Below are 26947 nucleotides of genomic sequence, written 5' to 3'. Positions count from 1 at the left end.
AACGGAAGAAAATTTTGTTTAAATCTTATACGTCCATTAGGAAAAACAGGCGACTAATATTTCGATAGCATCTAAGCACATGTTCACGATTAAGAAAAACAATTAATTTTTCTACTTTTTTCTATAAAAATATTAATTATAAATGCATTTTTTATTATGTTATGTTTCAAGAAAAAGTGTGAAAATTATTATTTAATTATTTAATGACTTCCTTTCCTTTAATATGAATCTTTCTTGTAATATTGCAAATTTAAATACATGTACTGACAGCAAATAGTTAAATCTTGCAAATACGTATTTAAAGTTTTAAGAAATAAATAAGAGATGTACTTATAAAACTTCGGCAAAATTAAAAAGAATAACAAAAATTTATTTTAACTTCGATTAAAGTTACGAGATATAACATTTACTTCTTTTCTATTAAATAGAAAAAAAGGATTCAAAAGATTCTAAATTCTTAGGAGCAGAGAGAGAGAGAGAGAGAGAGAGAGAGAGAGAGAGCAAAAGAGAGTTTTTGTAATTTAAAAATAATAATTAAAATATATTAGCATTTTCACATTTTTTGCTCAATATGTATATTTTGCTATTATTTTATAAATAATAATAATATATAGAGCTATTTTATGAATAATAATAATGCGAGCAATGTTTTACTTTATTTCCTACACATGTTTCTATAAAAAAAATGTGTGTCTATTTGATTCTTTTTTATTAATTTCGTAAAATTTTTATAAATATTGTATTGTCCAAGTGTTTAATTGAGTTTGTTACACAAGAAAAAGTTTGTTACAAACTTTTTCTCCAAATTTTAAATTTATGTTTAAATAAATAACAAAGACCGTTGAAAGTTTTATGTAAGTTAAGTCAGTCGTTTTCGGCAACATGGTTTGTAAGCAGATAAGTAAACAAAAGAACACAAACAAATAAAAGAATAAGCAAGGAAAATATATACAACTAAATCCTTTTCAGAGAACGAAAGCCAGCACAATAATATAACGAAAAGATAAACAACAAAAACAGAAACAGTAAGGAATAGAAATGTATGTATTAAAATATATATTATAAAATATTCGATACATAATGTATATCAAATAAATATAATCAATAATAAAAAAAAATATTAGATAGCTAAGAAAATTTGTGCAATTTTTAATATTTACTTTTTTGCAACGGGATCAAGTAAAACGTGTCACTGCTGTGTGATGCAGCTTTAAGAAAAGTATTTTAGATTCGAATGCATATTTTTCTCATCGCATTGCAAATAAATTTATATGTTTACATAAATTACTGTATGTTGTTTTATATATATATATATATATATATATATATATATATATATATATGTGTATATAATTTTATTTCTCTTACATGATAAAATAAAATTTATAAAAATATTAAATGTATTAAAAATGACAATATTTAAAAAATATGTATATTTATTAAAATCATATAAACTTTCTTAGTTCCCTAATATTCTCAATATTCTTGTTATCCCTCAATAATCCTCTCAGTATTCAAAGCTTCAAAGCAAATATTCTCAAAGTTTATCGGCTTCAATGCAACACTCACCTCTTTCGCAGGATCAATGTCTCAAGAAAATCGAAAATTCAGATTGCGTCTTCCCAGAGCGTCAATCCAATGCCAACAATCCACAATGATCCAGCACAGATATTCTTCGAAAATGTCTTCGCTATGTCACGAACACAACTTGTTCTCTTCGATAAGAGGAAACGTATATGTATGTATTTTCGTTCGACTAAAGTATTCAGTATTTTTAATCCTAAATAATACGATTTATCTATCCTGACTCTCTCTAGCGACATCGATTTTGCTCGTCATGACACTTCGATCGTTCTCTTTCGCACTATCACAAAATTTCAATTTGAAAGATGACTAAGAGTTTTAAGCAACGTCTATTGGCAGATTGTGACGGTGGGAGGGGGGACGACACCAATTCAAAATTATTTCTATCTACTGACAATTTCGCGGATAGCGAAATAATGATCTTTATTTGCAAAAGTATGTAATATTTAAATTTAATTGTCAATAAAGTATCTAGGCATGCTTATATCAACCATTTGTATTAAAATTGTAAATTTTGTCTATAGAAGTTTGTCGTATATACTTTGTTGCTTATTTTCTTTTGAATAAATGAGATAATATTCTATTTATTATCTCTAGTAATATATGATCTTTATTAATATTTTAAAAGAATATAATATTTTAAGAGAATTTTTTATCTTTTAAATTTACAATTTATTTATAGCAAATACATGCTAATTGTGCTTTGTGTTACGTTATACTTTTATGCTTTATTTTATTACGTACTACTATAAAAATATTCAGTAATGTCTTTGTCTCTCAGACTTCAACGTTTCTTGGATGCTTGTCAACTTATTAGATAATTAGAGCGTCAGGAGATAACAATTATTCATGCTAATCAGAAACATCTGCTTTTCCGTGAAATACTTAATCCCGCTTTGCTCATCAACTTGCAGATTTCAATCTGTTGCAGCGATGGTTACGCGATTCATACTTATTTCCGTTGAGGCAAATGAGTCCTTGTAACGGTAATCAGCTGCATATGTTCCCATCGTTCTTCACGGATATATGAACAGAGACATAAAATCGCAAGAATTGTGAAATTCATAGAAAAAGAAAGAAAATGACAGGTGAGAATGTTCGTACAAATATTTCAAAATCATTTTGTCTTTGCTTTTATCACCTTCTATTCTGTTTTTCTCGTGTTTTTCCTATTTTATTATAATTACATATATCAACAATATATATATATAGCAAAAATATTTTATGCGTCTGTTAACAAACAAAATCATACCATAGAGTAATATTAGTGACAATAATTCCAATTAATTATCTATTAATGTAACAAATTTTAATATTACTATGTAACAGTAATTATCCATATGTAACAAATTTTATAAAGTGATTTTTTGTTTCACTCTATTCTCGTATTTTGCATTTTTGTGTTATGTTCGCATATGAGTCTTTTATGGATCACTGTAACAAGGACGCATGGTTTCATTATAGTGATAAAAGTCAAGCGATAAATCGACGAAGAACTTCCGGCTGGCGATAATGCCGATCAAAGCAACGGAATTAGAGAGCAAAATGAAAGCATAAATCATCACCAAAGAATCTCACGATCAAGCCGCGCAAAAACTTCTGAATAAAATTAATTTTTCGGGATACTTCGACCCTCTTATTCTTTTTATCGTACAACGTGCGTATTTTTTCAGCAACAAATTATCTTAAGAAAATGTTCGGGTTTTTTCTCCTTCAATATTTTGTACTAAATATTAATTAACTTTCTTCTTTCTGCAAAAAAAGTTAAATAAAATATCGGAATCTTAATGGTGGAAGAGTTTCTAATTTCAAAAGTATTTTAAAAAGCCCTAGTCCAATACCCTTCCATTCACTTGCGTGTTCTCTTTATATTACAAAGATTGTCTTTCAATTCATATAAGTTTGAACTGTAGTTTAAATTGCTTGCTAATAAATTATGATATAAAGTTTATCATAAAAGAACGTCTATTTAATAATAATGGAAATTAGACGATTTATTAAGTAAAGGTATAATATAGTATCCATAATAATTTTTTTTTTAAATTTCTATTTTTCTGCAAAATATATAGCAGACGTTACTCTTATATGATAAACTGTAATTAATTTGCATGATGTTACGGATTATTGACTTAGCTTCAGTTATCATGTAATGGTTAACAAACACAAACAAGTATTATTTACTATCAGGCTTTAAGCTTAGCTGGACAACAATGGTATTTTCATACATAAAGATCAGTCATCTTGACACTCCCTATGCATCGATTGCCGAAGGACATCCAATAGACACCCATGTTTAACCTGAATACACAGGTCGTTATACTGTTATTATATCTGTTGTTATTGCTTCTATTTGTGTATCACAACAGCGTCAATTAAAGACCACTAATCTCACGGGTCGTTGCTTGCCATTATTCGTCTCACTGCGTGATAATTAATCTCAACTAACTCACCTCTTTCAATGCTAATCTCTTCAGTGTGAATTTCTCAATGTTAGTCAAGGAATCGGTAACTAAAAGAAACAGTTGACCTGCATAAGTGCTTATTCTATTACTCTAAATACATAAAAACTCGTGTGCACATTCAAAGCAATATAAATTTACTTTTTATTTAACTCTTTTTTTATTATAGCACGAATATCCAAATGAAAGTCAGAATCAAGATAACTATAAATCATTACTTTAACGAATCTTGTTAAATTTTTTAAAGTACTGATTCTTGATGTTTCAAAACAATATCATGTTTTTCTTAATATTAGATTTAATAAGAATAACAATTTAAAAAATTTAATTTTATGTTGGTTTTTGACAAGAGAGAAGAAATATATTGGCAAATTCTAAATAACAAAATAAAAATTATAAATAATAAAGATCTTTAAACATATCAGTTTTAATGACAAAATTATTTTTCTCGTTTAATAAGAATTACTACTAACTGATAGATGCAGTGCGCGGAGTTCTTCATTCATTAAAATATTATATCAAATTGACAATATATGATATCAAATAGATAAAATACTCATAATACAGTTAGTTCGTGAGTAGTTTTTGAGTAAAAATTGATCAGAAATTATTTTTTAAAGAATACTGAAAGAAGAAAAAATATTTTTTATTTCTCCCTAAAGAAATCAATAATATTGTTAAAATAAAAAAAGTTATTAATTTGAAAATACCCCGGTCTTTCGACAGGGGCGATAAAAATGATTAATCTAATAAATGTATCTATGTACATAAAATAAAACTGTAAAAAGAAAGCTAAAAAGTTAATGTATGACACATAAAAAATAGTGTAAGATTAAAATCAGATGTTTTGCAAAAGAGAATGCATTGTAAAATAAAATCCGTTTAAATGTAAATTACAGTAGAATCGTAGGTTTTTATATGAAAAACGTATGTCGAAAGCATACTGACGTTGGTTCAAAGTCTTGATGCAGTCAGAAAGATGCACGTTTCACCCCAGAGGAAAATAGAATGTAAAGTGTTAATTCTATCTGTGTCACACACGTCCGGCGTGTAATGCAATGACCGCCGACAAACAAGATTCGATCTCACCACTCCCCTCATTCCTCCTTCTAAACCCTTTCTCAGTATACGATACTGACGTCATTGTTCCTGTAAGCCGTTTTACATTCTATGCAGTATGCATGAGATCGCGTTTGAATGCCAATGATACTACCCATGCTAGTCAGGAGTCTTGCGATATTTCGTGAAACAATGCGTCGCTACGAGAGTTCTTAACAAGATCGATCAATCGATCAAATTGACTAAAAAATGAATGCGATAAGCGTTAAATTGTGTATTAGAAATTCCAATGTATCCTTCAATTTCGTCTCATCGTGCCTCTGTCTGAGAAAAAAAATAATGTAAATATATCCCTCCAATTTTGATGAGCTTTAAATATACATATATTGTAATTTTATGTCAAAATAAAAAATACATATTTTTACATTTATAAGAGTATTTCATCCTTTTTACGATTTTAGAAGAATAAATAAAAAAAATATGTATTTCTCTCTCTTATTTTGAGACCTGAACTACAATATATTCAAAACTCATCAAAATCTAAAAGAAATATTTTTCTTGTAAGAAGAACTGATTCTCTATGTTATTCCGTAGAGAAATCAAATAATTGCAATTCTCTCTGAATGAAAAGCATATTATATATACTATATTAATAAAAAGAATGTAACAACAATATAAAAATATACATAATGAATGATATATGTAAGGAATTTGAAAGTAAAATTGAAATCAAAACAGCGGTAAATAAATATTAGAATATGAAGAAGTATTTCTAGTTGTAAAAAAATATTATAATATAATATTGAAAATAAAGAGAAGCTATTAAATTGAAAATTCAAAAGGCCAAAGTATGAATACAAAATGTAAAAGAAATACAATATCTTAGAATATTCGATATTTCAAATTTTGAATTTTAAATTTCAGTTATAATATTAGTAGCAATGTAATAAAAAAGCATAATCATATTAAATGCGTCCTTTTAAGCAGAAAGACAGATAATAAGAATAAAAGTAAGTTAAATAAGGATATAACAAAAAGGTGTAGAAAAAGATTATGTTACAAAAAAGACGCTATATCTCTGGTTTTCTTCAAGTTTTCGGGCGAGTGCGTTTCTATTGTCTCACGATCCACGCAAAAGCTGCGTTCATAACCATGTCGTTTTTTTGTAGTACGTTTTACTTTCTCCACACAGAAGAAACTAATCGACTTGTTCATCCACCCTTTGTTCGTAAAAGGTCGTGCGATCGCACGCCCATGCAATCGTCACCACCATTAACGCGAGTAAACGTTCTTGTTCTATATCACAGTTTATTGGCTCGAAAGTTAGAAATTAATATAACTTTAATCTTCTATTTCTACAGTACGTGACTATAGTTACGTCTTGCAAGCGTTATTATCTTTGTAGATAAACAAAGATCTCAAAAAAATTTATTTTGCGTGCTGAATTTGTAATTTAATTTGTGCTTTCTTCTTTTAATAAGTAGATTTATTTCAACATTAAAACTAAATAAATATACGATTGGTGTTATAATTTAATTCGTTCAGAAATATAAGACCACAAGATTCACAACTTTATCCAACAGAATCTCTACTAGAATATCTCCTTTAATTTTCCTTCGGCAGAAAAATATTTCTATATAAAGTTGCAGAATATTCGAAAATATCTGTTACGGCAACGTTTCAGTTGTTGAATTTATTTAAAATATACAATTCGAATCTCAATTTGTAAATCTTTCTAGATATAGTAAGTCAATAAAAATAATCAATATATGTAAAAATAATCAATATATACATCCGCAAAAAAGTACTAAAAAATTTCTTAAAAAAAGTGATCTGTGATATTCTTATTATCAATTATATTATTTTTTTCACATTACTTAAAAGTTAATATAATACGTATTTATACTAATAATAAATAATTTATTATTACGCAATTGGTTTTATTCTCTCACTTATATTAATTATATTAATTACTTACACCAAATTTTTTGTCTGTATCTTTATTTCTAACTCTATCATTAAAAACTGAAATTTTATTTGAAATATTAACTTGGCGTGAAATTAAATTGCCATTGTTCGGTAAAATTAGGCTTTAATCACTTAAATCGACACGTAAGTGAGAACTTAGAAAGAATGTTGGGTAAATTTCGAGATATATGATCGACGTCGTAACCTTTGTCTCGGTTTGACCTATTTTTCTTAACGAGTCTTTAAAGTAAAGTTCTTGGAGTTTATAGTCTAATGTCAAACGAGTGGCGATTACACTGTGCGAGAAATTAAATTTTTATACTATTTAAAGCAAATAGTCTAACGAATAATGTATCACATTACACTGAATTACGATAGTTTTTATCTATGTATTATAAATATTTTTTATTTCATCTTTTTGATATATGCCAAAAGTCATATTTGACAACGTTTTGTTTGGCAAAACGTTTATTATTAAATTTTTCATATAAATATTTAAAAATTATTAATTCAAAAGGAATACGTATAAACTACATAATTTATCAAATTTTGAATTTTAAACTTCAATTATAAGTGTAACATTAATTTAAACAAAAGTATATTTTATAAAAGCAAGAGAAACAATTTAGAATTGCGTTTATCTCTTTCTCTTTCTCTCAATTCCTCTGTTTCAAATTTGAATAAATTTATTACTCAACAATGGCGGTAATAACGCCACAAAGAGCTAGCGTTACGCACGAAAGAACTGATTGACTGATTCTAACAAAAATATAGTTTTACGAGAATTTCCAACTGAGAAAAGAACTGTGTCGCTCCTTTTCTGAATTTTAACGCTTTCTATCAAAGGATTTTGATAGAACAGATACAAATTCCCGCAGTGCTCAATATATTTCTTAATCAAAGCCCAACGCTTACGTTATCTTTGATTTAATCCCTTTGACCGCAATTTTGGACGGCGATGCTACATCAAAGATCCTGCCCGTTCACATACGAAAATCCGAATGATTCACGTAATAACATGAGGATTTAATTTATTAATTTTCAGGTCTGTGAATACAACTTATGCTCGGCATAAGAGGAAATAATTTCATTATATATTGTAAGATATGCGTACATATATGTGTCAGTAAAAAAAGCCTGGGTGAAATATTAATCTTTTGAAACATAAAATTGAAAGCCATTCCTCTGTGAGATCAGTTATAGTCACAAGCTTACGAAGAGAACTGCGCTTAATAGAAAAGCTTTTAGCTCACGGGGATATTTAATTGTCCTGACAATTTGTGGAAGTTGATATGACTTCAAAGTGACATACGATTTTTCTTTCATATAAATTGCACACATAATTTTGTTAACAATTTGACCTTAAAGAAATGTTTATTATTAGCCGCACTATATTTTATAAATAATTAATACCATTATCTTACATAAATATAAAATATTTATATTATTAACCATCTTTATATAATTAATTATCAATTTAAAATCAAATTAAAATAAATTTACCGGAATTATTCGATATGCAATATCAATTAATTTACAATATCAAAAAAAATATATAAAAAAAAAACTGTGTCAAAATTTCCTGAAAAATATGACATGTATAATATAATTTAGATAAACAAATAAATTTTAATTCTATTTTTTAACAAACCATTCATTAGTAATATTTATCATAGTGAAATGCATGTATTATCATGGGATAATAATTTTAATAAAGTTTATAAGAAAAATGAAGACTTTAGTCATTCACAAGCAATAGTAGAGATTATCAAGTGCAGAGAATATAATTTTTCAAACTTTTTATTACGATATGATAGTCCACACGGTTCATCTATCAATTGTACGACCTTCTTCAGTCACTCATCCGATTATTGACGCGAGTTATCATCTTGATAGTCCACGTGGGGATGAAACACGTGCTTGAAGAATGTTGCTTATCATGACAAAACTTTCATACAGGCACATACATTTGCATGCGAAGATAAGCGTGAAACTCTATGACACATAGTGTAAAATAGGTTTCGCGTAATCTACTATAACATGATAAATTTTATAACTTGATAAAAAAGATAAATATAACATTGACGATTAAAGTTCCCTCAAAATTGTGCTAGGATATATTTAAAAAAGAGAGAGAGAGAGAGAGAGAGAGAGAACAAAGATATATGTAATAAAATAAAATTTAATGTTTTAAAATTTAGTTCCAATCTAGAATAGAACTTTTCTCTATAGCATCTTGTAATTTTTTAAAATTTAACAGAAAGTATACTCAATTGCAGCAGGAATCGGATTACGTTCAACAAAAATTGCACATAACTTTATGACCAGGTAAATAATTAATATGGTAAATGTATCAAGTGACAGCTAACCTGACGTCATCGTTCTCTTCTTGGAAATAAAATACTCCTCTTAAGTATTCTCTTGTATGCTCGGTCGCCTTTTCAAGCTCACATTTCAAGTTTCTGGCCACTTTCAAGTAGCTTTCAAGCATGAATGAATTTCTTGCGATCTCACGTCATATGACGCAAAGAAAGATACTTCATATGGCTATTATAGATTGAGAACGTTATATAATCGAATACAATCTATCAAAGAAAATAAAATTAAACAGTAGAATAAATTTTAAAAGAAGAAAAATTCGAAATAAATTAACACAAAGGGAATTCGACTGAAACCAATATATTTGCATCTTTTCCTGGGATGAATTCTAAATCGATAATATACGGAAAAACAATTTTGCGTGTTTATATTCGTCAATTACACATACGCATATATGTATTTATATTACGTATACATTTCTTATCTAAATTTCTTACTTGTGCATGAATTTCATTTGTCGCTAAAAACATTGAATATTCGAGAATACTACTTGTAAATATACGTATGTAATATACGTATACGTTTATATGTATGTGTATACGTATACATTTTTATGTAATGTGTATCCTCATTGTCGAATATTTAATATCAATAGAAAGCAAAGTTAAATTCAAAAACAATTATTTAATTTATATCTTGTACAGAATCAAAACTTTGAATCTTCACAATTTTCTCAAGAAATTAATTTCCAGATTGTCCTTATTATTCGTATCTCGTAGGAAACTTTTCTCGGATAAAAAAGAGAATAGCTCGAGCGATTTCCTTTGGGAAGTAATTGCCGTTACTGTAAAATTGCCGTACGCGTATGTCGTACGTGAAAGTAAAACAAACGTTTAAACATTAAATGCTAGTAATATATGCGAGAGAATATCTTGATTACAAAACTTTAAGAATGTAAAAAAAAAAATGTAATTTTATAAGATTTTGTTTTATATAATATATAATGAATAAACTTTTTAAAAGAGATTTTTTTTTCACGTGAAAGAGAATTAACTTCTTAAATAAGAAATCTTTGGAAACTAACTTGTAAAAAGGATCGTGCACGAAAAAACATGATTGAGATTTATGAAAATTTACGTCATGGAAAATTCGGGAAAAACGAGTGCTAGTTTTTGTCAGCTGGAGAGCAACGATAAAAATATTCTGAACCACTTACTTTCTATTTAATGCAAAATTATATTTATCGCAGACGGTCTCTTCAATTCAAATTTATTTTCTTGGATGCCATTATAGAGATACTGGAGTCACAAAATGCCACCAATTTACCGTACATCCTTTCCGCTTCGTACTTGTTAAAAGCACGTCGAGAACAGAAAAATGAATTGGGTAGCGGCCAATAAACGAGAATAAATCGCAGTAGAGATCATGGATACGCTGAAAAAAATAAATTGCTAGTGCGATTCGTGACATTTGCTAATTTTACACACCAGTATCGGAAATGTCCATCAATTTGCGACCTCAAACACGTTAAAAAAGTTATTGCAAAAAGTATTTTTATCACTAAGACTACAAAAAACGGTATTACTTTTCAAACGTTTTTAAATAAATTGCAATCAGCAATATAAATAATTTCTTTCTACAGATAGAAAGATTGTTATAGAAGATTTAAAATAATATTATATCAATTAATATGAAAAAGTTTCAAGTTAAATAATATATAATGTTTCTTTATTTTCCAAAGATTTCGTTAAATAAACTTTTATCAAAATTAAAGTTAATTTGGCCTGACTAAAATTTTTGAGAAATTATTTCTTATAACTTTTGAATTTGATAGATTGTATCTTATATATTTGATATTTAAAGAATTAGAAATTATATGCTATAACTATATAATAAGAATTTTTAATTATAAGTATATAACAATTTTTAATTAGAATTATAGCTATATTTTTCATTATCGATAAATATTATTTATTAAGACTTAGTGTTAAGTTATTGTCATAATTGTTTCAATTATTTTTCTATCATTGCGCGCTATTTGAAATAAGCGTTATTAACAAGCATAAAGATATAAAATTCACGATGTACAGCGGTTATAAATAACAACGCGGACGTTTACACGCTTGTAAGACAGTTGAGTAAATTATAGACTTCTAACTTTATTTTTTTTAACTTAAAAGTAATGAAATATCTAACAAACCTTTTAACGAACTTAATAACTGCCTTTCATCAATGTTGTTGAAATAAATTTCAGTTTCTGTGAGATGTTTTCGATTGTCACTGTATATTAAACAAATGTATCATTCGCGCCGAACGTTATATTGTGATACGAAAAAGACGATAATCATCATCGATTTTATAACGCCGTTAATGCTTTAAATTGCATTTCCAAGCAAGAAATACCGCGAGAAATTGAGCAAAATAAATTGTATACATATAAAAATTTTAACAAAGAAATTTATTGTGTATCGATTATTCTTTGGAGAAAAACAAGCCTCATCTAAAATTTTAAGAGTAAAAAGATGTCTGTAAAACTTTTATTACTTTTTATAGCGAAAAATTTATGTATTACATTATACTTTTTTTACGATTCAATTATTTTTTACGACAAATACGCTGTGTAATATCTGAAGGTTGAAAAGGCTAGATATTACGCTGACGAAGAAATTTCTGTCGACAAATTAGTGCATTAGAGTACTTTAACTGCATTTGCATGCAACTAGCAAAGTGCGAGAAATCGAGAAATAAGGCAAACTGTGTAACAATTTCAGTAAAGAAACTCACTGTACTTCGATTATTAAAACAAATGGTTCTTGAAAACGAACATAGAATTTTAAAGTTCTAACAATAAGCAATATCTCTTTCTTTAGATAAATTGTAAAAATTACTTTGCGTTATATGTACTTTAAATACATTAAAAAATAGATTTGTATTTATACTATATTAAGTTCATATTATTTTTTTGCAATATTAATTTTTTGATAATAGGTGATATCTCATACAATATCTGATGAGAAAGAAAGTTGTGCTTGATAAAAATTTCTAAAGTCAAGTGCAATTTGTTCCCTCTGGTTTTACAGTGCAGCAATTTTTATTCGCAATTGCCACGTGCTCGAATTAAACTTGACCAACGTGAAACCCATCATTAAAAGTTCCTCTCTTTGTTGATCTTTAGAAGATGCTACGAAGCAATTTTATCTACAGGATCTCGATTAAATATTGCACCAATAATCAAGTGAACACCCAATTGGATTTATCAGAACCTTATGTCAATAATGAAAAAAAAAAATTAAACAAAATTACATATTTTAATCTATAAGGTATAAATATATGTTAAAACATTTTGCAACGCAATAAATATAAAATAAATCACGGAATATAATATTCTCTGTAAAAAATAAAAATTTTGTGGAGTTTTTTCACGTTTCTCTCTCCTATCTTCATTATAATTACTTTTATTTTAATCTAGATTCTTTTTCCTTTATTAATTTTAATTAACTCAATTTGTAAAAATAAAAAAATTATATTTTTTAATAACAATATTAAATAATTTTCTTTTATAAAATAATGCATTTGAAAAATTCAAAAATAATCTTTTACGACTAATAAATCCTTTGTGAATAATTGCAAACATCAAAGAGCGTGTTATTTTTCACACACCATGGCCTACTGAAGCCTCTTTCAAGTTGCAAATTTTCTGTTGAATTTTCAAATGGTTTTTTTCGAAACCGCTTTAATAATTTCGCTGTAATAACGGACAGCAGCGTATTATAAGTCAGTGGTGTACCACAATGAAGATTTTCCTTTAACGTAAAAGTGTGAGCTGGACAAAGGGTAGGTCATCCGCTACACCGAACAATTAATCTTCTGTGTGCATCGACATTCATGCAAAACAAAAGAAAGAAAAAGAAAAAAGAATCCTGCGAATCCGACCACACAGTTCCTCGCTGGACGGACATTGTTATCCTGCGATTTATTCCTCCGGCTTTGTATAGTCGTTGTTTCGAACGATCGATTTCGTGTTTTGCTATCGTAAAAAGCTACTTCAGTTACCTGATTATATTCAATTAACTCTGAGAAAAGATTAATTTTTCATAAAAATTAATTTACTCTTTTTAGTAGAGTTTAGAGGTAGATGCAAATTTAAGATCCAAAAATATTGTAGAGACTAAAAAAATATTATATTAACTCATACCCTATATGTATAGAATGTAAATAGAATATAAAAAATCTAGAATATAGATATAAAATATAAATAATCTTGTATTTTTATCTCTCTCTCTCTCTCTCTCTCTCTCGGTTTGTGGAACTTATTTTAATTGTTGCTTTAATTTGAAAAAAAAATAGTATTAAATTTATGTTATATTTAGCATAAATTTAACATCTGTTAAATGTTAATATGTAACATTTACATTTAAAACTTTTTTAAATATGTATATATATATATATATATATATATATATATATATAAATATATAAAATTTATTTATACAACAGCAGAATTTTATAAACAGTTTGTAGAACCACAATTTTTTCACAACTTCATGAAGATTAACTGACAAAAGTTTCTCTATTTAGTGCATGGTGCAATATGAAACTTTGTAGTTTATATAATTTTACTAACTGCAAGAGAGCACGCGGTGTATCTTTGTGTAATTATCGCACGTCATTTTTGTGCCAGAATGTCGGGGGCGGTACACGCCACTTGCATATTTTACCAGGATTTATTCCGTCGCCAGAGAAAACTTGACGGCGACGCCGTGTCGGGAGTTTTGTATTATTTTGCATGATGTTCTTTTCATACCACGCGGTGCCATCGTCTATACAAACTACAATCGCTTTAATGTTAGTGACGAATTCAGAAACCGTAGATAAAACCAATAGAAATAATATTTTTATCTAGCGCATGTTTCGAAATTCTGCATATCGTTTTCAAGTTTTATTTGATTTTTTTTTTTTTAACATAGAACATCATTTTCGAATGGAATATATCATATCACAAACTTATATATAAATATCAGCCTTGAATATTCCATATTCTTAGCGAGAAATCAAAACCAAGAAATGTATAAAATATAAATTTTTATATATTTGTAAATAAGGAATATTTATGACAAATTTGCTGATTTCATACAATATATTTTCTCAAAAAAAGTTTGCAGATAAAAAAAGACCATAAACATCTTTCTATTTAAAAAATATAATATATAATTAAAATTAATATAATAGAAAGAGAGAGAGACTAATATTTGTGCCACTTTATTTTCTTTTCTATTTTACGCGCATTGAAAAGAAATAAAATTTGACGTTAAAATTTTTAAATGTAAATGAAGAGCACACACTGATAGCGCTGAATTTATATAAAAATGTTAAAAATGCATATTTTGCGTCACAAAAAGTTCGCAAGTAAAAGTTGAAAAAATAACTTTATGCCACTATTTGTAACTCACAATTGACAATGTCTGTCAAAAAGAAGGATATAATTTTCATCTAAATTCTAAATTCGCATTCTAATCTTTCTCTAAAGGGATCCCATTTCAGATTAACAATAAGAGTAGAAGCTTTGCGATAGAAAGTCTTGGCTCCAAACTGTCTGACCTGGAATGTTACCGGAAGCAAGTCTTTGGTACGTTTTATCAAAGAAAGCACCGATGCGATACTCAGACTAGATCACTTGATGTACGTATTTACGGGGATTAATCCTACAATACTGAGTAAATAAATAAAAGTTGGTAAATAAAATTAAAAAAGATAAATATATAAATATATATATATATATATATATAATTAATTTTATGAGAGAAATTATATATTTATCGTATCAATACTTATTTCTTTATAATAAATACCTATGAAAAATTTTACGATAAAAAAATTGCGCGGAACAAATCTCTTCGAAGAAGAAGTCAAAGAAGAAAAAGCTATCAATCTTCTGAAATTTAGCAACCAAAGGTGCAATAAATTGTTTCCTTATTAAAAAAATCAGAAAATTTTTATAAGTTTTATTGAAACAAAATGATATTGACATTTTATTCATAATTTATGATTTTTAACTAATAAAAAATCTGTTATATTAAAAACGGAAATCTATTTGATAAATATTTTATAAATAATAAAAATTCAATAGGAAACTTTTTTTTATTAAGAGTTTAATAAGAAACTGATATTTAATATTGAATAAAATATTTTGACATTAAATAAAGTCAGGAATGTACAAAAGAGAGAATAAAAGATTATCATTTTATATTAAAATACATTTTAATAAGAATAATACTGTATGCATGCGTGCTATTTAATCGTAAAGCCAAAAAAATTAATAAAAGGAAATTTCGCAGAAAATTCTCGGAGGGAATATGTCGATAAAAAACAAAAAAATGACAAGTACTAGTTTAATTGAAACTTCAAAACCTTTATACAACTGCATATGAAGACTGCAATTTACTAGTTTCTGACATTGTTATGGACATAGAGGGAATTTAAATTTAAAATTGTATGCATTTATATACGCTTACAAGTAATATTTGGCAATGAATAAAATTTGATCTATTAAATTTACAAATTATCCTTGAAATAAATTCACGAATTCGTGAACAGAAAAACAATATTATTCAGGCGAAGCTGTGGATATTTGGAACAATAAACGATATAATAGCATATTTCATACACATGTAAATGTATTGAAATAAATTCAATTAGAATAGCATAAATTTACAAATTCTACATTATTTTTATTAAAAAAGATATTAAACTCTAATTTACATAAACTGTGATATTGTTGTTACAAATTTCGAGAATTTCAGAGCATCCTGATCATATAATCTGATTATGGAAGTATGTATGTACGTACAATGATTGTATTACATAATCCACACGGATTCTGTATTACATCTTTTACTGTAAATATTAATTGCTTGCATGTGCTACTGAATCTAATTCTACACACAATCATTTAACATGTATCGATCACTTAACGTGATTATTTGCTTACCAACATAATGAAATGTAATTTCAATAGTTACAACGTTGTTTGACATTATTGAAACGCAATTTGAAAGATGAGAAATGCATTACGTAATATATACCATCTTGCAAGGTACCATTGCATTTGTTGATCGAAGAAAATGTCCTGCATACATGATAGCCCATTATTTATAATTGATGTCATACGTAATTTCATCGTACAACATCAATAAGGTATGCAAAAGAAATGTTTGTACTTTTGAACTTTTATGCCTTGTATATAAAGTAAATTCTAAAAATATTCTGGAAATCCAATGGAAGGGGTTAATAAAAGAAATTTAACATCTTGTGCAAAAATTAAGAACAGACAGGAAGGAATATATTTTAAAAATATTCCTAGGAGGAAAATGCATAATAGCGATGTAGGATAATAGTACGAGAAAGGTCGCGACATGGTCGCGGCCAAGGAAGTGTTACGGGTGACCTAATTTCAGAGAAATGGATCGTTTACGTATTGGTGCATGTACTATTGAAGAAATGTATCTGGGGAGTCATACTATTTTTTTTTTTAATATTAGCGGAATTCTTAGTTTTCGACTCTGTTTGCAACATTCAGTCGTTGTTTACAATATACTTAAAGTAATGTTTCACACAGTTATCTGCGCAGTTTTTTTTTGGTAAAATTTGTTTTTAACTCCATTCTGTAAATATTCCTTTGCGCTAATTATATCTTTTTCTAATTCGTTAAGGAATTTTTGCGAGAAGATTAATATTAATATTCAATACAAAAGTTATTTAATATTTTTATGCACTCAATATGATCTAATAAAAAATAAAAAATGTGATCTAATCAACTGGCAAATTTATAAAATATATTCAGATGAAAGATATCTCCTTACTAGACGCTTTTCTCAATTTTCGTTATAAAACTTGACAAACTTGCAAGCAATAAAATGTTCGTTAAAATCAAACGACAGATTGCAATTCAAGCAAGAATATTAAAAGCTTCCATTCGTACAGTATAGGCTTGAGTATAGGTATTGTCGCCATATCGGCTGCTTCAATAACATTTTAGTTTCGATAACAGCTTATAAAGTAGAATGCAACGTGAACTGTGAAACACTATTCAATATGATGCAATCCGATAAATACGATGTTGCATGATATCTGCGCAGCGTTTTTATGTTTCCACTATTTTGAATATATATCATGCAGGATATTTTTAAAAAATTTATATACAATAACTTACTTCATTGATATTAAATGTTTGTTGAAAATTTAAAATATTATTTTAGAAATATATATATTTTTTTCTGTGTATTTTTGCAATAATAATAAAAATCATAACATTCAATTTTATATAATTGTTCTTTTTTCGTTGCACTATATCATTGAAATATTATAAAATTGTTAATACATTTAATCAAAATATTTAATCAATTTTGTAATTTTACAGATTTTTCAAAAGATTTTTAAGTCAATATTCCATTTATAGAAAAATTGATTTAAATAAATAAAAAAAAAAAACAAACTCTGATTAATAAAATGAGATAATTAAAAATTCTGGAATGTTTGACTTGTACAAATAACATATAATTAATTTTAAAAAAGTGTCTTTTGTTTCGAGATATACTGCTGTGTAATATAGATGTATAGACATTGCATTGCCATCTTTCAGAATGAGAGCGTTCATCAAACAAGACTGAACTTTGTCTAAAGTCAACATCCGTAAGATGCATCTAAGAAATGAATGTTTTAACTGTCGTATACGTAAATCTCTCTGCGCCGTAGAATTTTGAATATCATAGTTGAAACATAGTTAGAAAGTTAAATGCCTCGTTTCTTTAACTTCAGAAAATGTAACGTGCGGAAAATACAACATCATTAACTTCGAGAAACGTAAAATATCATTACTTTGCGAAAAAATATCTTAAGTATACATTTCAAAGTAAAATTAAAGAGTATTATTTCAAGAAAAAAAAACATGATAATTTTTATATGTCGCATTTTTCTAAAATAAAGCGCAATCACTGCGTTGAGATAATTCTAATTAATTACAGATTCTTTTAGATTTAGATTAATTTATCTATTAGTCTGTTTCTGACGCGAATAAACAGTGCGGGGAGCCATTGTAAGAGGATTAATGTTTAACGTGGAATTGCAACGACTGCCTTGAATTTATTCGTCGTGCGGCGCGAAATGGCGCCGGCTAATATTCTCGACATCAAATTGCGAATTGGAAAACAAATTAAATCGCGCGTGTGCATGTGGTTGACTTTAATCTAATTAGTGCGAGTTACATTCAGCACTTTGCGGATTTAACTACAGTTTCGTGATAGTTATTCCAAGCACGCTGCGCTTGACCGCCATTGTCTGTTCGATGTAATTTTTGAATGATAAGAGAGTTATTCACAGAAGTAACATAGTATATTGTTGAAATGTACTCTTATTTAGACGAATCGAGTAGTATTGTCTACTATTTACATTTAACGCGTTGCTTTTACAAGATACACCGAAGATCACTCGAATTCTCCAACTTACACTAACTGCTGGAGTAAAAGCTATAATAATAACTGAACATCTCAAAACGTGGAGTAGAGTATAATAAGATTTCCTTTACTATGAGATAATAACTTTATAGACACACAAGGTCGTCCAATTTTTTTGCAATAAATGCACACAAGTGCAAATATACAGTGACAGAATTTTAACTAAAAAAAAAATATATAAAAGCCAATAGAAAATTATATAAATAAAATTACTTTAATGCGAGCAGATTGTTGGCCTTTTTCCTTACCTTTTCCCATGCGTGATCGTCTTAAATTCTCAAATTTTTAAATCAAAAGAAATATCTTTTTAATAAAAACATTTTATTACTATTTATTATTAAAATTTAACGAAAAATATCCTTAGTGAATAGTTAGGATACTTCCGTTTTTGAATTACTCTGTAAATTACTTACTCACCCCGCAATGGGACTAGTAAGGTAGTAAACAAACATAAATTGATTGCGAATTTCCGCCGGTAGTCTCAGATTGCACCGTCGCTTATTTTGCACGAAAACACGTTTACACCAGACGATTTCGTTTTAATTGTATCTACCAAGTCTAGCCTTAAACGAGTCTATTCCACTGGCAACGGAAAGTTTATTTCACGTGCGCGAGCGTGTATTGGATATCTATTCGATGGCATTTCCCACGCGGATCGCTATAATTTTCTTATTCTGACGCACGATGACAAATACAAAAAAAAAGTGGAAATTAAAATAATTTGCCACTATGTGTGATACATATTTATATATTTTTGTAGACTTATATAATTTTAATAATTTTCTTCCTCATTTATACGTTTTCCACAATAATTTTACACATAAAACACGATTATATTTATTGTGTGTAATTATATGAATATTACCTATACAAATTTATATTTTATATACATTTGCAATTTATATTTTATATACATTTGCAATTGTACATATATTCATCGCAGTAATTTGTTTTGATTTCGTGCTTGTCAGATACGTTGCAGATTCTTAGGTCCTTAGAGAGTGCTTTAATTTGTAGTTCAAGTGCTGTGCTGACAACTTCTGTGATTTTGTGTATCAACGTAATCCAAGAGCTAATTAACACAACAACATGCTATGCAATTATGTTGCATGTTGTCGTTTATAAAGTTCGCAGAGGCAAGAAAATTAATTTAATTTGTTAAATGAAATAAACAACCAGAGTGATCAATCACGTCGATTATGGCGAAAATCTAATTTACTAGCAATTAAATATAATAGATTGATATATAATTAAAGTAATATTGAAACTTCGATTGTGGTTTATTAATTATCACGATAAATTACAATTTAAACTAATTAATAATCGGCGAACATACGGATGCATTTACCAATATAACGTAAATAATACAAGTATTTCCATCATATTATATTATCAAATTCACAGTTTCCTTTCCAATTCTGTTTACTATATCTGCGTTATCTAGTCAAATAATTATTAAAATGCAATTTCCATCGCAGTCATTATTTGCAATTAAATCACAGACTATGTTTGAATCTTTTTGTAAAAATAAATAATTGTTAATAATTAAAATTTTTTGTTTTGTTAAACAATTAAAAAAACGCACCGTTTGATGCAAGCCTTACAAAATATACTGACATAACATGAAAATAGTAGAATTATAAATAAGACCGTTAAATGTAATATGTTATATTCATTCGGAACGCATTATAATTTCAACAATTTATAATGTCTGGTTTATAACATTCTGGTTTATAACTTTTAGCATTGTTTATAAACTAAAAAAATATAAATATGTGAACAAGATTGTTGAGTATTGTTTTATTATGAATTATTATTATTTTATTTAATTATTAGTAAAACTGCAATTTATGTAATTTATTTTGCGAAACATTATGAAATAAGAAAATATGCAGATGCACTAAGAATTAACATTACGATGATCACTATTTCGTCGTATAGGAATTCCAACTTTCCCTCACGAATCGAATCGATTAAATTCTATTGTACTTTAAAGTCTCGACTGATCAGAGGGAGAAAATTTGCGATAAAACTCGCACGGGGGCATGTTAATCGATTGCTTGCTTGCTCGCCGTATGAGTCGCTCGATTTAACTTTGATCGGTTTCTGATAATGCTCGACTTATTCAGATTACTACTCATAGCACGTTCTGCTAGTGTTTCGTTTTTCGACTGAATTTCATCATGATTGACACTATCAAAAAAAAAGTTTTTTGTAAATTTTAAAGAGGAGAAAATTCAATTCCTAATAGAAAAATTAAATTCCTAATATAAATTGTAGTTAATATTTTTAACAACTTCCTAGTATTTAATGTCTTTGATATTTAATAGCAATATTTAATTAATAATAGCAAAATTATTATTATCGCCACAAATTTTATTATAAATTGTTAGATATATGTTCTTCAGTATAAATTTCCACTTTTAAAACGTTGAGTTAAAACCAATGTTTTTAAACACTATTTATAATTCTATTCTAAATATAGCCTATGTTCAAACAAGCCTATGTTAAAAATACAATTACAACAGAATAGTTTCATTACTTGCTTTAAACTTTTTTTTCATAAATTCATAGTATTTTAAATTCTATTGAAACATTCGTTTGTGTTCAAATAGGCAAAGTTTTGTAGGGCAAAAATAATTTCTGTATTTAATTAACAATCGTGAATTTGCAGAAAAGTAGTTAATTTTTTCGGCCTCTGAGGGTTTGGCGAAACCGAAGCGTTCCTCGACTTGCTCATTTCATTAGTATAAATAAGTTGTAATATTTGAAAGTTAATCTGAATTTATGTTCTAAATAAAACAATTAGTTAATATATATTAATAACTTTATGCTTTCCTATTAATTAAAAATTTTGCCAATTTTATACAATGGCATCATTCTATTGTTAACAAAAACTCTTTTACAATAGAAACTTATACAAATTCTAAAGCCCGTTTTAAACAATTTATAATCCATAATAAATTTTTTTATAAATCCATATATTTTAAGAAATGTACATATTTTAATATATATTTTATATTTGTATGCATTTTTAGATTCATCAAATGTCGTATATATTAGAAAACAAAAAAATTATAGGTTTCTGTCTCTTTCCACGGAAACTGTTTAAAATCAACTTAAGCAAACAAGGAGCTCGAAGAAATTCTTGAGCAAAAGTAATTAGAGAAGACCCTACGTCGAGATATAATTCAGAGTTGAACGGTCGAAACAAATGTTTTCCGAGTCTCATATTTAACTCGTTATTCCCAAGAAAATCACCGGGCAAAAAGAAGCGAGAGTGTAAAAAAAAGACTGGTGCACGTATCGATCAAGTTTAACGATGAACTAACTAAACAGCATAATTCTTCGCTGCACGAACCGTCGATATTAAAGCTGTATCGAATTTCGATACCGGCTTTAACATTATAAAATTTATTGCGTGAATCGGGACATCGCGTTCGTCTCGTTATAATTCTGTAAGTCGATAGTCTACCACCGAGTCGCGCTGTCACTATTTCGCGCAATCGTTGCCGGAAGGTTTGGGAAGGGAAAGACTCATGGGACCGGAGAAAATGCTTTCGTTATCACACCGGGGAAACCGGAATCGATATCTCGCGGGTACGAGAGTGCATGGCACCCCGGAGACGCATCTGTCGCAATGGCAAGCTGTGATCGCGGTCAGTTTCAATATTGCATTCTATTGCATTGTATTTCTCGGTTATTCACTCTTGTTAGTCTTATAAAAGTGTGATTTACTGTGAGAGTACGAAAGTATACTTTGTTTCTCTTGGAGCGTCAAAAAAGTGTCGGAAAGTATGTATGGAAGATAAATGATAAGATGTTTTTATTAAACTACGATGTGACGTAAATGAGATATTGATTACTACAGCTATATTATCTATACCTATTCTATATTACACAAAGATAAAAACTGTAATTGTTAAGCGAAAACAAAAGACTTATATAATATGTTAGATAATACATAGAGAGATAAAACATAAAAATCTTTTTTACCGTAGTATTATATTTTACAACAAAAGCTCGCAAGAATATCTGTATAATTATGATAAAATTATCGTTATGTTTCTATATAATTATTATTAAAATAAAGAGATAAATTAAATAACACGATATTAAGTTTCACTGCGCAATAATTTAATAAATATTACTAATTAAAATATTTATATTTAGATATGCATAAAATGATCTTGAAAAAAAAAAAAAAAAAGATAAATTTGATACGATGTGTTTTAAAATTTACGTTATGCTTCTATATTTCTGTTAGAAACCTTAAGATAAAAAAAGAGGTTATATCCTCTGGTTACAATATTGAAAATGTAATTGATACCACTTTATACCATAGAACGTATTAGTGCTTTTACTCCTCCTCTTATTGTTAGTATTCTCTATTGTTCATTTCCTAGATATGAATAAAGGTCAGGGCTGACTTTAACAATAAGCTATTTGCTGACTCAACAAAATAAATTATTTATTTATCTATCCTCTCATCTATCCTCCCCATGAATTTTATCATTCAAATTTTGTTATTTGAATGCTACATGTGGACTACTAAAGTTTGCATTAAAATAATGAAGAAAAAAAAACGAAGAATATTGGAATAATGTAATACCTAATTCAGTTGTGCATAAATTAATTTCTATGCGAATATTAATCTTCTATAAGAAAAAAAAATTGATAATTTTTAATATATTCCTGAATCTAATCTTAAAATAATATTATTAAAATGATTAAGATAATTATATCTCCTCTTAAGAAAAATAAAATTTATGTTTAAAGAATATTTTTGAACTTTAACATTTCTTTAAAAGAATCACTTTTACTTTACTAGAGCCAACCCTGAAATAAAAGTGATACGATGACGACGGTCGTTTCAATTTCACATGGATGCACACGATATATGGAATGTCGTCCGATCGTGTCGTTTTGCGTAACTATAAAAACGGCATGGCATTGATGATTGTAATGTACCCTCATCTGAATAAAATATAGCTTAATATCTCTCCATTCTCATCCCAGTTTCTCTAGGGACTAAGAAAAACGAATATAAAATAATTTCATTTCTAACATCACAGTCTCTAGTCAAAGATAAAAAATGTCACCTTGTAATCGTCTGATATTTTTTTACAATTTTACCGCGAAAATATTCTTTCAATATAAATTTATATACAATACGATTATAAACTTAATTAATGAAAAAAGTCGGCACTAAACTAATTTGCGCTTTATGAAATTTACACGAATACTTATTGTTAGCAACATAAAAATATGTATATTACGAAACATCATGTTTCTATATTTAAATATGTATATGTCATAATACATGTAATCTATTGATACATATAAAATTGTTCAATATATAATATATTTTAAATATTTTTTATGTTCGTTTATGCGCATGTTTTGATGTAAAATGCAAATTTGTAATTTAAATGTATACAAGCTGCTACAAAGTTTTGCATTTTTATATTTTCGGGAATAAAATCAGACATAATATTCTTTTCGTATAATAATCGTTCTTTTTGACACACTCGTGCACATTTGCTTGCTAAGCTTTCATAAAAGATATAAGAAAGAAAAAAATTTCCCCTTACGCGTCCTTTTTTTAGACAAAGAAAATTCTTGTTAGATAGAGGTATATAAAAATCTTGAAACGTAAGTGTTGCTCAGAAACCGGGTAACACACTTTGGAGAACTAAAGGTTTATCTGTTCAAAAAGAGGAAACACGAGAAGCATAAAAATACTTAAGCAGAGCATAAAATACAATCCCATATGTCGTACAAAATTTTCTTCTGTAGTAGTTTTTATTTTTATTAATCTAATTAGAAAAATATTATATTCTTCTTATATTAAATATTAAATTATAAAAAAATAAAACAAAAAATATAATAAAAGTGAAAATTTCAAATTTCTTTAGTAATACGACTTGATATATAAAAAAAAAACCTATTATTTTTCCAGTATTTATTCTTCCTATAAAAATAAAAACAACCACATTCTAGATAATACAATTTTTCTGACTATTATTGTTTCATCAATACAACTTATAGTGTTCAAAAAGAGCTTCCTTTATCATGTTTCCTACGAATGATTGAATAGCAATAGATGAAAGACATACGACGCACGTGGAAATCGTACGGATGAAAAATGTCGATCTTACTTCAGAAAAATGCGAATGAACCAAGCGGAAAAATGTAAAGCTTCCAAGAGAAAACATCGGAATACGATCGGGTATTCATCGAGGCGTACGCTGCCGCAAAAGAAACATCCATCATATCAAATCTCTTATAATTTTTTTATCAACCTATATCCTTATAAAACGAAGTTTTCTTTTAAGTACGACGAATTCAGGTTAAATAACACGATTGTTATTTCTATGAGCACATGTGGACACGCTACATGAACACGTAGCACAGACATATCCATTTTATATTAAATTACTTAAATTTATATCAATATTATTTTTATAAATATATTTTTATACAATATTTAAGTAACTTTAAAATTATACATGCCAAACCTTACTTCTCTTGTTTGTTATATAAAATATTATAAACCAGATATATATAAATTATACAGCATATGTCGTATCTCTCGTCATATATGTATAAATTTTATCGATAAATCACTACACGCAACATTAAATATCGTTCTTTTTTCTCTGTTATGTTTTTGGTGTACTAGATTAAAATCTCTCGCGGCCGGAATGGAAAGAAAGACACTACTTATAGATTTCGCCGATTCTGGCACCCGAATGTCTGGGTTCTGGCTCCACTTTGGCTGACCGAATCGATGATTCATGTAGACAAAGTCGTACGTACGATTCTACATGCGCAATGCGAACACAGGGTGTTTCAGAAATAAAGAAAATAAATTCAGAACATTTCTCCAATTATTCTCTCAATAATAATTACTTTTGTGAGAACAAATTGCTTGATAAAATGTGTCGAGTTTTATTTTTTCCTAGCAAAACTTCAATAGTGAATTTAATTGTGATAAAAATACTTAGCATATATTTTTTTCTCGATTATTTTAATGCAATATAGTTTATTTAAATAAATTCACAAACTTGAAAAATATTAACCATATAAATAATTAATGTTAATGATTAAAAAGTCGGGACTAATGATAATGATAATAATAATAAAGCATCAAAGATTTTCGCAAACTTGGAGATATTTAACAACTTTGTCTGTCCTTAAAATAATCTGTAATAATCAAACACTCTGTATTATCCCGAAGTACGACAATCGATCACCAAAGTTCACGACTAGAAAAACATTTGCAATTTATTGCGCGCGAAAATTGCATACAACTTCAGCCGCCGAATATTCTCGAGTTTCTGTTGTCGCGGATATACAAAGTTCAACTTCTGCATAGATTATACATATATACTGCGATCGTTGAAATATTGCTTCACGTTGAATTTTATATACTATCGCTTCCCTTCGAAAATTGATTCGATATTCAAAACTTTGAAACAGGCAATATTTGTGCAAACAAAATTCTCAACTATTTAAACGATATCATCTATAGACTTTTTAATATTATGATAGTAAATTAAAGTACACATTCATATAAGTTATACACTCCTATACATTCATACAAGTTTTTCTCTTTTGAATAAACTTGATTTTTTTAGCTTGTTCGTCACGATAATTAACAATAAATATTAAAAAATCGCAATTAATATTAGCTATGTACTCATCTCTATTTTAATAAAAATAAAAATGCATTTGAATACTCTAACGCATATCATGATTCCACTACCTCTCTTTCTGTTTTGATCAACATATGGAACACATATTTATTTTCCCGGATTTCCGAACGTATGTATCTTTTACCAAATTCAAGAAAAAAATAGAAATTCTCGTTGAATACTCGACGAAATATTTTTACACGACACGACCGACAATTTTTCATCGTTTGCTATCAGTCCAAGTTTCCGGTTATATGCACATCTAGAAGCTGTCTTCAATTATAAAGTTTGTCATCGACGGAGCTTGAAAGCATCGTCATATGATAGACGAGCGTCCGACTTTTCTCTA

The 26947-nt window shown here is 27.8% G+C and overlaps 1 protein-coding gene and 1 long non-coding RNA gene across 3 annotated transcripts in view; one reads left to right on the top strand and one right to left on the bottom strand.

Annotated features, from left to right (window-relative positions):
- LOC140675415 (uncharacterized) overlaps positions 1-26947 on the bottom strand; it is a 73239-nt gene that overhangs the window by 3350 nt on the left and 42942 nt on the right. The window contains exon 1 of one of the 2 annotated variants that reach the window (XM_072909874.1): positions 1570-1856. The exons of the other annotated variant lie outside the window; for it this stretch is intronic. The gene's annotated coding sequence lies outside the window, so the exon portion shown is untranslated. Of the gene's footprint in view, positions 1-1569; positions 1857-26947 lie in introns of those variants that run through there. 2 annotated transcript variants of the gene reach the window in all.
- LOC140675418 (uncharacterized) lies at positions 1890-3278 on the top strand. The gene is made up of 3 exons (XR_012048394.1): positions 1890-2019; positions 2499-2672; positions 3049-3278. It is a non-coding gene; the product is annotated as an uncharacterized lncRNA (long non-coding RNA).

This window comes from Anoplolepis gracilipes, chromosome 17 (genome assembly GCF_047496725.1).
Source record: "Anoplolepis gracilipes chromosome 17, ASM4749672v1, whole genome shotgun sequence".
Lineage (NCBI taxonomy): Eukaryota > Metazoa > Arthropoda > Insecta > Hymenoptera > Formicidae > Anoplolepis > Anoplolepis gracilipes.
This window is presented reverse-complemented; position numbering and strand designations above follow the sequence as displayed.